Raw genomic sequence first — 14,965 nt, 5'->3', positions numbered from 1 at the left:
TTCCTGCCTCCTACATGTTGTGTACATAGCTTAGAGGCCTGTAAAAGCACATGGCGTCACACACAACGCTTGGCCGTAGTTTTTGTGTGTCCCTGGACAAATGACTAACAGCCTGTAGTGAAGTCATCCACTGAACCACACAAGCACGTTTACATGTACTGTACACGCCTTTTTCAAATGCTCTAACACACACACACACACACACACACACACACACACACACACTTACATCATAGACAAAACACACATGCTATTTCGTAATCGCACCACATCAGCAGAAAGTGACAAACTGTTGCACTGATGTGTGGTGTGTTGTAACAGTGTGATGTTGGGTGTTCACCGTTCTTGAGAGATGTGCCGTTCCAGACGTCCAGGCAGGCCACATCTGGAAGCACTGCAGTCCCACCGCTGGGTTTTTGAGGACTGCCTGGAGGTTTGCTTGTCAAACAGTTCAACCATATGAGACTGAACCAAGCCAAGATCAGGCTGGTGTCTGGGGCGGCTGCTCCTGCTGGTCACCTTGTATGTTTCAGTTCAGATCTGCTGAGGGCCACTTGAAATCCCATTGACGTTTAATGAAACCGACACTGTGGGTTTAAAGTATACGTTTTGAGTAAAGTAAGTTTTGACAATTGAGTAAACTTAGCTGTGGTTTAAAACGTTTCTTACACTGTTAAAACTATCTCCAGCTTTATTTCTGAAGAACAGGTGTGAAGAAAGCTGATATAATAATATTCAAATTAGGCCTGGTGGGAATTGAATCCAACTGCCTGTCTCTAATAATCTTCTCTCATTATCACACCATTAGAAAATCATTATGAAATGGTGAGACAGAGTCAAATAAAATCTGCCAAAAAAAAAAAAAAAAAAACCCTGTCCAAATACAAATAAATGAATATAATGTAATTCAACATGGTGGCACTTGATGCAGTAAAATCCTCATTAAAAGTAATAGGCCACTAAGCTGGACAGAATAATATGTGCATATATTCACTATGATTTCACACACAGTCTGGAAAACCGATTAATAACCATTACACAGCACTATAAACTCCGTAATTAACTCCTCTGCTACAAATCCCACCTCAATCCTTCCTGCTTTCAATATATTATAATCCTGATTTATTATATTATTTCTAATTATTTTGTAGCCACATGCAGTCCTGACTTGTTTTAAACATGCTATAGTTCAGCCACTCCTTAAGAAGCCTGGTCTTGCCTGGCTATTTCATATAATTATAGGTCAATTTCTAAGTTTTATCTCTTTTCATAGATTTTAGAAAATGTAATTTTGAATCGGTGCGTGTCCTCTTGAAACAAAAGCAATATGTTTGAGAAATTCAAGTCTGGGTCCTGTGAACACCACAGCATACAGACAGCTCTCCTAAGAGTGACAAATGACCTCCTCTGTGCTGCTCTATCTCAATTCTTCAAGATCTCAGTGCAGGTTTTGAAACTGTAAATTACATGATGCTCCTGGATTGCCTGAAACGCTCAGTCGGCATTTCAGGGCCCGCCCTTGATTGGTTCCATTCTTACATTTCAAACAGATGCTTCACTGTTTCCATTGGCAGCTCTTCCGCCGCACCTGCAAATATTTCACGTGGGGTTCCACAGGGTTCAGTTTTAGGTCCACTTCTTTTCTGTCTTTACATGCTACCACTCGGAAGAAGAATCAAACTCATAACATCTCTTTTCACTGCTACACAGATGATACTCAGATCTGACTCCCCCTCACTTCCCAACATATGTCTCCAACATATTAAAGACTGGTTGGTTCATAATTACCTTCAGTTAAAAAGAGGACAAGATAGAAATTCTACTCCATTCTAAAGATTTTAACACTGTTACTGCCCAGATCCTTACTCACCTTTCTGCCTCCATCAGGCCACATGCTAAGAACCTGGCTCTTATATCTGAGGGGGATCTAAGTTTCAACAGGTAGGTAAATTCTGTTGTCAGATCTAGCTTCTTCCAACTTAGAACCATCTTCAAAATGAGGCATTTCTTATAACCCAGGCTGGACTACTACCCTACACATCTCAAGCTATCCATCTTCTGTTTACAACTAATTAAAAAAAACTGCTTCCCAGTTATTAACAAAGAAACAAGACCACATCACCCCTATCCTTGCATCCTTACACTGGCTCCCTGTTCATTTCAGGATAAACCTTAAAATTCTTCTAATTGTCTAGAAATCTCTCTATGGTCTCACCCAAACATTTATCTCAGAACCTCTCACTCCTTACAGCAGCAAAAGACTACTCAGATTCTCCCACCGTGGCATGTTGGCTGTGCAGTGCTCATGGAAAGACAAGGCCAGTGACAGGGTTTTATCTGTAGCGGCTCCTTGGCTCTGGAGCCAGAGGCCACAGACAGTCTGCTGATGCTTCAGACCTTAAGACTCACTTTTATTCTCTGATTTTTAAACTGTGTTTAACATGTTTATTTTCATCTGATTCCTTGACTCTTCCTTAAACATCTGTTTTGCACATACATCTTTACACTTGTAAGTGTATATATATACTGTATGTTTGTCTTTCTGAAGCACTTTGGTGCAGAACCTGTTTGCTTTTTGAAGTGTTATATAAATGAAATACACTTAAAACCTAACTTTTTCAGATGACATCTTATCTAACTTCTCTCCTGGTGCGATTTACTTGTGGATGATTATCTTTGCATAGTATTGTTGACACTTATTTGAATGTGAAGCATGTGTCTGTTTACAGCTGAAGAATCCTGATTAGCTAAGTCTGACAGGGGGGTATTTCTGCGGGATATTGCTTATATCTCTTTTTTGCCCCTCCCTACCCATTTCTTTTAGTTACCCTCCCTATCTCACCATTTGACTTATTTTGGTTTACATGCACAAAGAATCTCTGTGCAGTGACGGGTGGGTGGGTGGGGGTGGGGGTGGGGGGTATTTGCCAGGACATCACGAGGATCAGCACATGGCAGCGCAGAATCTGACCCTCAGGGACCCATTTGGTTTTTTTTTTTTTCCCTTGAGGAGTTATTGCTGTTTTTGGAGTCTTTGAGCCAGCTGGATGCAGCCATCATAGAAGCATGACTGACATGTGACTAACAGGCTAACAGGCAGAAATATGGGGATAATATTGGTGACATTCAAAGCTCCACATTTTCATAAAATGCATGAATTCAAGAGCACTGCAAGAGTTGTTGCTGGTCCCAATAATAGTTCTGTTGGTGGCCTTAGTTTCCGTCTTCTGTCTCTCTGCCCAATGTGCTCCTTTATTCTGTATCCTTCTGTGCTGTGGCATGTCATAAAATATGCAGAATAATAAGGGATTGCTTTTTCTATAAAATGCATTAAAAAAAATAAGTGTTTTGTGAACCCTTCATTCATCTGTAGTCATTCTGCTTTGAATTTCCAAAGCTTTCTTTCATTCTTCGCTTTGCTAAAGTAGTTAATTCTTCATTGTTTTTAGCTGACAATCAAGAGGAAGCTCATGAGAATGTAATGACATTATGCCATTAAAAGTGAGGTCATCTGGGCATCTCTTCCACTATAATTATATCAGTTTGTTAAGATAAAAATGTCAATAAACATTCCTTGAAGTTGAGAGGCTTTCCTGCTTTCCTTTTCATTGGTGGGATACCGGTGTAGAACAGGAATCTAAGTGCAGAGGGACTCTGCTGGAGGGGACATCAGCGATGATTGACCAATAGAGTAGAGGAAATGATGCCATTCCTTCATCTCTGCTTGATGACACTGCTGTTGCTTCTCCATTCAGTCTGATGGGCTCTTCTCCTCCCACATCATCCTGTTGACCTACCCATCTATCACCAGTCCTGCATCTAAATTCCTCCTCTGTTTCCTGCCATTCACCTTGTGCATGATGTTTCCTAACAGCCGGGCATCCACCATAACCCTGGTGTGCAGAAGTGTGCAGACAGACTCGGTGATGACCCCCAAACCCATGAAAGATAAATATGGCAATGTATTTATACTCATCCTTAACACTGTAGCTCGTGCTAATTTGATGCCCTACCGTGTTACATAAGACCGTGTGAAACAGGACTTGGCCGAGCGTTTCCTTATCATAATGGCGGGACAGCACCAGAGTCAACTTTCTCACCAAAGGAGCTGTGTGGAAAGAGAAACACAGGAAAACATAATGGAAGCAGCAATATGGTGTAACACAGCAGTCAGACCTCTAGCAGATTACTCTGGGGAGTTGATCAAAGAGAAGAGCATACCCAACACTCTCAGGTCTTGGGGAACTCAAATGTGAGAACAATGCAGATATACCATATTGAGAGGAAATCTAATGGTCCCAGGTTCAGTTAGAGTAAAGAACCTGATCCCACTTCACCAACAAACCTGCAGCGCGTAAAGACAGCTTTCAGACATGATGTCACAAAAACGTTACCTTGACACCAGTGACAAGTCCTACTGTACAAAATAAGACTGTCAGAGGAGACAGAAGCAAACAGGAAATATGACAGAGGCCTCGAGCTCTTTTGTTATTACATCATGTTCTGGGAAACCCAAAGAATGTTTCTGTGTAAACACAATTTTCACACAAAATTCTTGCTGGATACGTTCTGCAGGAACAAATAAAGTGAATATTTGATACACAGTCTTGATAATCTTGTGTGGAGTCAAGAGGAATTTTCCCTCCCTCATTCATTTAGTTCTGATATGCATGACCTGCTCACGTTAATGATTGAGAGGTCTGCGTTGTACTTTCCACAACACAGAGCGCAGTGCCAAAATCCTCCCTTTCCCCTCTCCTCCCACCTTTAACTCGCCTTCATTCCCTCCGTTGCCTTGATCCCATACAGATGTTCTTCTTTAGCACTCCCCTCTGGTAGGAGCCTACTCCTATTGTTCATAAAAATCAGTCCCATGGTACCAGTCGACCCAGCCCAGTGCGCAAAGCACACACGTGCTGTGTGCAACAGCTTCGTGAGCATGACAGTCAAGCATACTTGGTCTTGGACACATATGATAAGATAAATATTACAAGGAAAAGGAAAGTTCGTCAATTTAGCAACACTTTTGTGGAAAATCCCAGCCAATGTCCTCTCTCACACTTCTATCTCTTCCACTGTCTCTCTTTCTGTCTCTCCTTTGAATCTCCTCTTCGTCCCCTGCTTCATCGTGTCCTTTCCCTCGTTTTTTTTTTTTTTTTTTTTGAAAAGGGCAAATTCTACAGGCCTGTAACTAGCCCTAATTGGCTCTGATTGGGTGGTTCAGTAGACATCTTGAAGTAATTTATGCTCAAGGTTGAGAGGGTTGTGAAGGTTAGGAGTGCTTTGGGTCTCAGAGATACTCAGTCACAACCCCAGGAGCTTTAAATCCCTGATCCAGATTTTCTTTCAGTGTGTTATGGGTCTATGCATATTGATGCAGTAGATGCATGAGAGAGCCCTCGCAGAGAATGAGACCAAAGCATTTAGTACTTCAAAAGGCATTTCACAGCTCATATTTCACTACCACCCATTTTTGATTTGTTACTCCACTTTTTTTGCAATTTTATTTCGCAATCACTTCTTAGTCCTTAATGTCCAAGTTATATAACAACTCTGATTTCTATTTGCTACAACAGAAAAAACAAAAACAAAGAGGGTACAGAAGGGGAAGAACAAGCAAGAATACCACCATATAATTTTCATCAACACTATTCCTGATTTGCAAAACAGTCCTTGTTTTGATGTGCAATAAATAACCTAACATTGAAACATGAGCTTTGAACTTGTTTGGTTAACTTTCACGGACTGTCCTTTCATCCATCACAACTAAGAGGAACCACAGAAAAACAAAACGCTGCTGTTTGCATGATGCCAGACGAGAGCACCCTCTCCCACTCCCACCCCCCACGCCATACTATTGGCATCCGGTGACTGTGTGTGTGTTCTGGCAGCACATGGCCAGATAAGCTCTGTGGGATTAATTCATTAAAGTGCTGGCTGCCCAGATAGCTCTCATTACATGTATCTGTTCGATTCATCTCTGGAGTACTTTCACATAAGTCAAACTGTCAGCAGTATAACAGTGGGCTTTCAGTGTAAAACCTGGTAATTCAAGACAGTTGTAAGATTTTTTTTATTTTTTTTGCCAAAGATTGGTATTGACTGATATTAAGGTCCCTTTGGATCCATTAAAATCTACATAAAGTTCAAATGTGTTGAAACAGATGTTCAACATTTTCTATCATTCATGATTTTTTTTTTTTTTTTTCCACAATTTGAATTTCTGACTTTTCTTAACATGGAATTACATTGCTCAAGCCACAATTAACAGTTGTCTGAACAGTTGCAAGTTCCTGTTTTAAGTGGTTTCAGACTTCAGTGGTGTGCTTCATTTTTTTCTAAGGAAATTTGACCACAAAGCTGCTTCACACATGAACCATGAGATGGCACTATAAGACCAAGGATTTAAAAACCATCTCATGCCAGTCACAGGGAACAGGAGATTTCTGAATGACTCAACCCTGCACTCTTGTGGCAACAGGAAAAACTAAAGACCTCCTTTAAGAGTGTTACATTTACTCCATTCTTGCCACAGAAAACATGTGGAACCAACTAATGCCATGCCGTGAACCTGTCAACATGTCATAAATTGGGGTAAAGATGAGACCCTGAGGAAAGTATGAGAGCATGACAGATGGATGCCATACAGGAAAAAAAAAACAGGGACCTTGAAGAAAACTGAACTAAGCCAAAGGGTTAAAGTAGATGGCAAATAAAAGAACAGTCTCAGACAAAATGCATCCAAGATCAGATCAGACAGCCTCCAGACTTTATGATGCAGGCTTTTTCATTCAATAACCCACTATAAAACATCTGGAATGTTTTTTTTTTGGTATGGTGATGAGTGGATGTGAGCCTGCATGCATGTGTGTATCTGTATGTTTTGAAGCAGAGAGCTACACACCTCACCCCAGTCGTTCTCTGAAGTGTTGCTCTGGGCTCGCCGGGAGACGCTCAGGTCCTGCACATCAAATATTAATGTCACAGAAACTCCTAAGCCTTAAATAATTCTCAAAGAAGTGTGCTGAAAGCGAAGGCTTGCTATCCCAGGCACGTTTCTATCTGGACAATGGGTTCAAGGGAGCACAAGGAGGGAGACAGAAAGTAGAGAGAGAGGGAGACGGTGAGTGGGAATTGGATCTATTGTATTGACCCCATAGCAGAAGGCTTGCTTTAAAAAGGTATAAACTGGATATACAGTGGGCGACAGGCAATGTTTAATGACAACAGATAATGGTTGAGGTAAAGAGTATTGTAAAAATGTAAACATTGCTTCGTAATGACAAATAAAGATGGAGGTCAGTGTGAAAACATCCCGATTAATAACCTTCTGGACATTTTAATAACCATGAAGGGTTTAGAATAAAACCATCATGACAATATAGGAAGGATATTATCTATTGATTTAGTGTACCAAGTCTTAATTTCAAGGTTGTTGAAAACCTTCTTTCATTCTTTCCGAGCAGGCCGGGCTCAGCGCCTTGTCAGTCTGTGTGATAACAACCATCACCTGATCTCATCTGATCTGACCCTGCTTCATCTAGACCTTTATTCCAACCACAATTACACCATACCGGATGGATGATCTCGCACTCATTACCCCTCCATATCTGAGACTCTGACTGAACGAATCTGTCCCCTCTGGTGAGTGTGTGGCAGGTGGTGGTGTCGACTTGGCCCCCGCCACAGTCCTCGGCCCTGGCGCGCTGATAAGAGCTCGGCGTGGAAAATCAGACAGCGGCGCTCTGGCCTTTCAGAAGCGAGTAGGAGAAAATGAGCCATGAAGGAAATCGGAGGTGATTATCTTTATTATCAGCCAGGGGAGTAACCGTGGAAACGGCGACCTGTGGGTGGGAGAGAGCGATGCACAAGCTGTTCCAGCAGCCTGCCGATTGGCCCATACAAGCTCCAGTGGTAATTAACATCTGCATATGCAAACGAGTGCTCCAGCTAGGGAAATTTGGCAGGCTTTTCTCACCTGCACCCGGCGCCTGAAAGCAAGCAGGGTAGTTGAGTTTGTGTCACTGTGTGAGCGTGGGTACACGGGGTGCACAGAAATACACACAAACTCAAATTATATGTGTTCTGTGACTTCATATTCATGACACCACTCGGCTCCTGGGTGCACATGTGTGTTTTAATGTCCCTGTGCATTTGCATAGCTAAAAAAAAAAAGAAATTTTACTTACGCCTGCACTTTTTGGAAGCACAGTTGGTATGGGTGGAGCGGGGGCACTGGGTCGAATGGACGCCACCACCCACCTCTTTGTTTTTGCTGTGCAGTGCTAAAAGAGATGAGGCCTCACAACAGGAGGCTGTCAGCGGGCCTGCTGGGAGAGCCTCATTACCATCTCAGGGAGCAGGGACAAGTCGCGTCTGGAGACAGACGCTGATCGTCAGCCTCGCCTGCTGATAGGGACAGTCACAGTGCTCAGGAAAGTGGAAGAACTTGTTGTCAGCAAATGTCAGTGGGAAACTTTTTATACGCCTATGCATGGGTGAAGCAGTTAATTAATATCTGTACTGTTTCCCTTTTCATATGAACCTGTATGTTTGCACAATTCCCAGGGCTTGTCCTGCTGATTATGCACCTGTTTGTTCATGTGTGTGCTGTTTTCAAACTTCATACTATTTACTGTATGTGTGACTTGTGTGTGAGGATAACACATGTTACTGAATGAATCTCTGACCTGTGAATTATGCAGAGCACCCACCGACGTGGCCAGCGTGTACTGTAGCTGTGGAGTTCTAATGAGAGAGGGGCTAGCGGGCGGCAGGCGAGACGGGCTGCAGAGCACACACAGAATGACAGCTCCAACAGTGGGAAGCCAGACTATAAATAGAGCCTGTGCTGAGAGCTTATGACACCTGGATTTACATTCGTTCACAATTTCCCTCAGACCAACTTCCACTACCACCCGCATCTTTTTCTTGTGTTCTCCTCAGCTGTGATGCTGCTTCTTGTATCTCAGTTAAAATGACAGTATCTCTTGTTACTTTCACTTTCTCCTGCTCAGATGGTCAAGAATCTTGGATTGAATCGCTCCTCTCTTCCTCCACCGGGTCTGCTTTCTCTTTTCCTTCCATTTCCGGTCACTCATTTCCTCTATAACTTCCAATCAGTTCAATTTAAACACCTGAAATTGACATTTTAAGCTAGCATTAATCATTTAAATCTCATTACATAGTTAGCATTTTACAACGGCATTAAATTGATATAAATACTCAGGATGGTCTCTTTTGAGGAGGAAATATACCTGCTTTCTAAAAGAGCTATTTGTAAGTTTTGTTATTGCTACATAGCTAACATTAGCATTAACAGCTGTTTACTCCCCAGTCTAGAAAAAAAGTTGCGAGCATCAAACTTCTTTCCTTTACTCTGCAAGATCTGTCTCCAGCAGTGGAAAGCAACGGCAGTGTTAACACTGGTCTTTATCACGTCTTTTCTTCTACTAAAGTTAGCACACTAACCAGCTAGCCACAGCCCATGTCATCACTTGCCGATAGCGATTCATTGTAGCCTCAAATCGGCCCTGAAGTCATAGCCCTGCTAAGAGTGCATATTATAACCTCTTGTCTTGTAAATGCAACAATGGCCGACGCTCTTGTCAAGCGACAATCACCACCAGCCGCTCCCAGCAAGAAACCATGTTTGGCGGTAAAGAAAACTTGCAAAATGCTCCTTTAAAATACAGTAAAGTTTAAGTTGAATCAAGTCTGATTTATGATCTCCAATCAGAGGGAATATCTACTACTTTTTACTGGCCAATACACTCTTGGTTACAACCAAATCCAAGCTTGATTTATGGTGATATAAGGTGTACTGTCATTACTATTTGTTATTTACAAGTATTTTATAGTATTCATAAAACCCCCCAAAACAAACAAACTTGCTGTCCAAAAACTACAGTCCTCATATTCATTATGATGAATATGGGTACTGGAGTTTATTTTAAGTCAATCACAAATACACTGTTCTGTAGTACTACAAATGTGTATTATTAATCTGTGGCTGAAAATAGCACCCAACAAACATACTATATACTCCTATTTACTGTTTTGAATGATTTATGTCTTTAGCAAGAATGCATGGATCTGGGGCGTCGTGTGGCGTGGTGGTCTGGGCAGGCACCCATGTGTGGAGGCTGCAGTCCTCGCTGCAGTTGGCCCCGGTTCGGGTCCCGCGTCGGACGGCCTTTGCTGCGTGTCATTCCCCCTCTCTCTGCCTCCCCATTTCCTGTCTCTCTACTGTGCTGTCGGATGAAGGCATGGGAAAGCCCAAAAAATATACTTAAAAAAAAAAAAAAGGAATGCATGAATCCGAGTGCCACAGACAGGCTGGGGAAGTCAGAAAGTATTGAGAGACTGACTAAAGCACAGTTAGATTAAATCCTTAGATCATGGGATTTTTTTTAAGGTAAGAAAAATATAGAATAAAGAATATCACAGTCTTTATGACAGAACTCATGACTTGCATGGTAAGATATAAATGATAAATGGAGTGCAGGTACAATGTGGTGTGAAGCACCTTACAAAGCCCCACATTCACCCCTGTACTCATCAGGAGCAGCTCGGGGTTTTTACTTGCAGACAATAGAACAATATAACCTATGAGTGCTTGTCAAATACAAATGTACAACTCCGCAAATGCCAGAACTGATGGTAATCCAAAACCTTTGTTTATAATCAAATACATGGTTACAAAGTGAAAGGTGTGAGTTACAAATCCCCGATGCAGTGGTTTGCCTCACTACAACTCAGGATGATCTCAAAAGGATGCAGAGGGAAAACAACAACCTTTAACAACCATCAGGATCAGAATAGATAGATACTTGAATGAGAGGCACTGAAGTCCAACAAGGTGTCAGGGATTGTTCGATTGTGAAATTAATACCCGACTATTCTTCGAAATGGGGTTGAAGTCACCCCTGGCATCCTCTTTTGCCAACTCACATTAATTATTTCAGAATTTGCCTTGTAATCCAGGCTGAGAATCCTACCCAGAACGAATGGGATGTCAGCTTTATGCAACTACTTGTAAAGGCATTACAGGGCGTTAAGTCCCACGTGGATTTGAATTGGTCCCAGCAGTACAGGATTAGAAGCAGCGGGGATTAGACGTTCCCTCGAGGAAATACTGGGGAAGGGAAGGCTAAGGGACTCGAGATATAGAATACATATTGCTTGATATACTGGTTGCACCAGGAAGTTGAGCAACATTGTTTCTACCTCAGTAAACTGTGTAAGACATATACATATTTTCATTAGTGTCATGTAGAATGACTGACCACTCCTTTCAATAACTGTATCAATAATAATTGTCTATTTAATACCTGGGCATAATACGGTCTGCGGGCTGGAACCGGCCTTCATGATGGTTCTACCTGGCCCAACAGGTATAAGACAAACCATTTTAATTATGAAGGTAAAAAAAATCCTTCTGGTTTTTAGCTCAGAAAACTACCAAAAGCAGCAAACCATTTTCTGATGGGGAATTTATCAGAGTGCCTGGTAGATGTGGCAATACTCTGCCCGGAGCCTTTTCAACAGCTGTCCCTCTGAAGGTGAATGGTTACAAGGTGGTTTGAGGACACTGTGGGAAATCAGGAGCTACAGCTGAAAGCAAGAGAGACAATTTCAACTTCTTTCTCCTTGGCCCTGGATGAGAGCTGTGATGAGCGGGACACAGCCCAGCTACTGATCTTCATAAAAGGAAGAACCAAAGACTTGGAAATAACATAGGACCTGCCTTCCATTCAATCAATGAAAGGGACAACAGCCGGTACCGATTTATCTGCTGAGGTAAATTCATGCATGAAAAAGGTAGGACCACAGTAGGAAAAGTCACAGCTGATGGGTGTCCTAATTTAACCAGGAGAAATGTTGGCCTTTTGAGGAGGATGCAGGACAAAGTTACTGAGATTAACCCTGAACAGAATCTATTATTTCTGCATTGCATTACTCATCAAGAGCTGCTAATCAATACTGAAAATAAACTGTGGTTGATGTTGTTACAAAAGTTGTAAACTTCATTAGGGCAAGAGCATTAAATCACAGGCAATTTGTTGCGCTGTTGGGGGAACATGAGACTGAACAGGCTGATCTGGGCTACCACACAGCTGTCAGGTGGCTCAGCCGGGGCACAATGCTCAAGAGAGTGTAGGCCCTGAAATCAGAGATCCAGGGGTTTTGTCAGATAAAGGGACAGAACATCCCTAGACAAACCAGTGCAGACTGGTTGGCTAGATGAACAGAATTCAAAATTGCAAGGACAGTGTCTCTCTGCACATAAGATATACAACCTATGAAAGGCCTTGATGAAAAAGCCGTTGCCCCTCTCTCCACGGGTGGAGTGCAACACATTCACACGCCTTCCCACACTAGAAGAAAAGACTCCCATCTGCTCATCAACCCAACAGATATGCAGCCATGTTTTAAGTGTAGCATGGTGAGTTTTCCAAGCAATTTGAAGACTTCAAAGCACTGGAAACTGAAATGTTCACAATCTCCTCTCCTTTCACATGTGATGTGGTCAGTGCCCCCAGTGATGTACGACTTGAACTCATAGACTAGCTGTCTGATGGACTGCTGGCATAGCACCTCAGATCAGTACCATTACTGATGTTTTACCCATCTCTCAAAGAGGAGAACTTCCCACATATGTGGAGTAGCCTATAGCTCAGAGGATGCTGCTTCTCTTTGGATCAACATACATTATGTGAAAACATTCCCAGTAATGAAATTCAACAAGTCAAGATACAGATTCTCTCTCTGTGATCATCATCTGTCAGCTGTGCTGCATAAAGAAACACCAGCAATTACACCTGACATTGTGTCAAGCCCATCAGAGAGTTGAGTCCTCCCACTGAGTAAGTTGGTCAAACTGAACAGTGCACATTTGCTAACAGTCCTTGTCAAAAATACAGGATACAGGAAGCTGACTGGTATAGTGTGTGCCTATGTTCCAGTAAATTAAACCATTCTAATAAGATGCTGTTTGGAGTGATTTTCGATATAATAAATTCTGAAGTAGGCACAGTACGTTTTTTATAATTTAATTTAATAACAACACTAGAATGGCACTCTGTAGAGCACATACTGTACCTCCACCTAGACCAAACACACTACACCACTACACGTCTGAGATCAGGAATATTATCTGAATCTACACTAAACGGTAGAAAGTCATAGATCACAACAATATAAGTAGGCTATGTCGGATTTTTTTTACATCAAGATCCATACATCATTCCCTGAGAAACTTACAAAAATGTCCTATCTCGCAATGTTAAGGAAATTGAAAAAAAAAGAATTCCTGGACCTTTAACCAGACCAGCACCAAAATGTTATGTTTTCTTCCCTGGCCAATGTCCTATCCCTCCTGTACTTTTTGCATAACACTGCTGATAAACAAACAAATGGACACTGGTGGAAACATAACCTCCTTGACAATGTGATGGCTATTAAAAAATAATCTGGTGGTGATGCAGTGTTTTGCTCAAGGAGTTTATTTGATGCTTTCATGGGCACCTGAACCTCCTTCCTACTTCTCTCTCTGCTCCCATCTGCTTCTTTCCATTGTTTACTTTCTAATTTAAAAAAAAAAAAAAAAAACAGGTGCATCCAAATAGTGGACACTTATTAAAAACTATGAGCTTGTGCTTCTGTGGTCATCCACAGTCGCCCTCTGTGGAATCACTGACCTCAGGGCCATTTCATTCCAGCTAAACACACCGACCCAAACCTCCATTAGCAACCATTGCAGCCCCTGTGGCGGTGTTAGAGAAGCTGAGCCCACTCTGAGCTAACAGACTTGCATGAAGACAAACGATTACAATTCAGCATGTTACAGCCGTGGGTTATTCTGTTAGCCGCTGGCCGGGAAAGTGAGTGGGAAAGAGAGGCTCTCAGGTTGAATTCTGAGGAACAAGGGGTGGGAGAGATATGACCTGCGTTTCCCTGGCGCCCACATACTGATGGAGTTTGGGGACAGTCGACTTCGGACAGAGGTTTTCTGAATGTGAGGCACACATTCGTGAAGCAAACATAAGGCGTCAGGTGAGAAGGACAGGTGTATCCAGGAAACTACAGGAAAGTAGCAGCTGTGGTGTGACGGAGCTCATGGTACTTCTAAAACCCTTAGCGCCCGTGCGTCAAAATCTTACTCCTTAACCAAGTCAAATCTGAACACACAGACATAATACATATATTTTTAGATTTAGTGTGACTTACATTTTCCGAGGATATCATTATCTCTCTTGTCCACCACGAATAAAAGTCCATGAATCCACTTAGAAAATCAGAGAACAGAAGACGCTTGATATTTCGCCTGAGAATCACCATGTTTTGAAGTTCTCTGCAGGGTTGAAGTATTCCAGTGATGGTTGGTTTGACATCCATGAGTACTTTGCAAACAGCAGCTACTAACCGCCGATTCGGCAATTCGCTTAATGGTGCCACTTTGCCATCATGTAAAAATATATTGGCTATAAACAGCATGCAGTCAAAAGTTGTTTTTTTTTTGTTTTTTTTTTTTTTTTTTTACTTAAGACTGTTCCTGAGTGAAGTGACCCGGAAGTATCTAAGAGGCAGCCATGACAAGAGAAAGTCTAATTCTCTAAATGATAAGGAAAGGAGATTCAATGCTTCCTATCTTATCTCCTTTAGCGTAAGAAACACTGAGAAAGCAAAGGAGAAATGCCGTCCCATAATTCATTGCCGCAGCGACATTTAAAGCGACTCAACATTGTAGTTTCACTTCGGCAGGCCCACGTGAAGGTACAAATAAAAGAGCACCTGTTTTATGCTTGTGACACAATGCAAAACTTATGGAAATCCTTGTCTGATCGACTGAAACCCAAATCCACAAATACAGATTTCTTATCTTTTAAATCTGTCCAGTTGAATTTCTAGTTAACAATATCATTATCATAACATACTATAGCCTACAGGATACATAAATGTC

The 14,965-nt window shown here is 42.0% G+C and overlaps 1 long non-coding RNA gene across 1 annotated transcript; it reads right to left on the bottom strand.

Moving 5' to 3' along the window:
• Positions 1–417: 417 nt before the first annotated feature.
• On the bottom strand, positions 418–14,803 carry LOC130175228 (uncharacterized). Its single transcript, XR_008828713.1, has 3 exons — positions 14,233–14,803; positions 4,014–4,108; positions 418–587 (listed from the first exon to the last, which is right to left on the bottom strand). It is a non-coding gene; the product is annotated as an uncharacterized LOC130175228 (long non-coding RNA).
• Positions 14,804–14,965: the final 162 nt, after the last annotated feature.

The sequence above is a fragment of the Seriola aureovittata genome, chromosome 9, assembly GCF_021018895.1.
Source record: "Seriola aureovittata isolate HTS-2021-v1 ecotype China chromosome 9, ASM2101889v1, whole genome shotgun sequence".
NCBI lineage: Eukaryota > Metazoa > Chordata > Actinopteri > Carangiformes > Carangidae > Seriola > Seriola aureovittata.
This window is presented reverse-complemented; position numbering and strand designations above follow the sequence as displayed.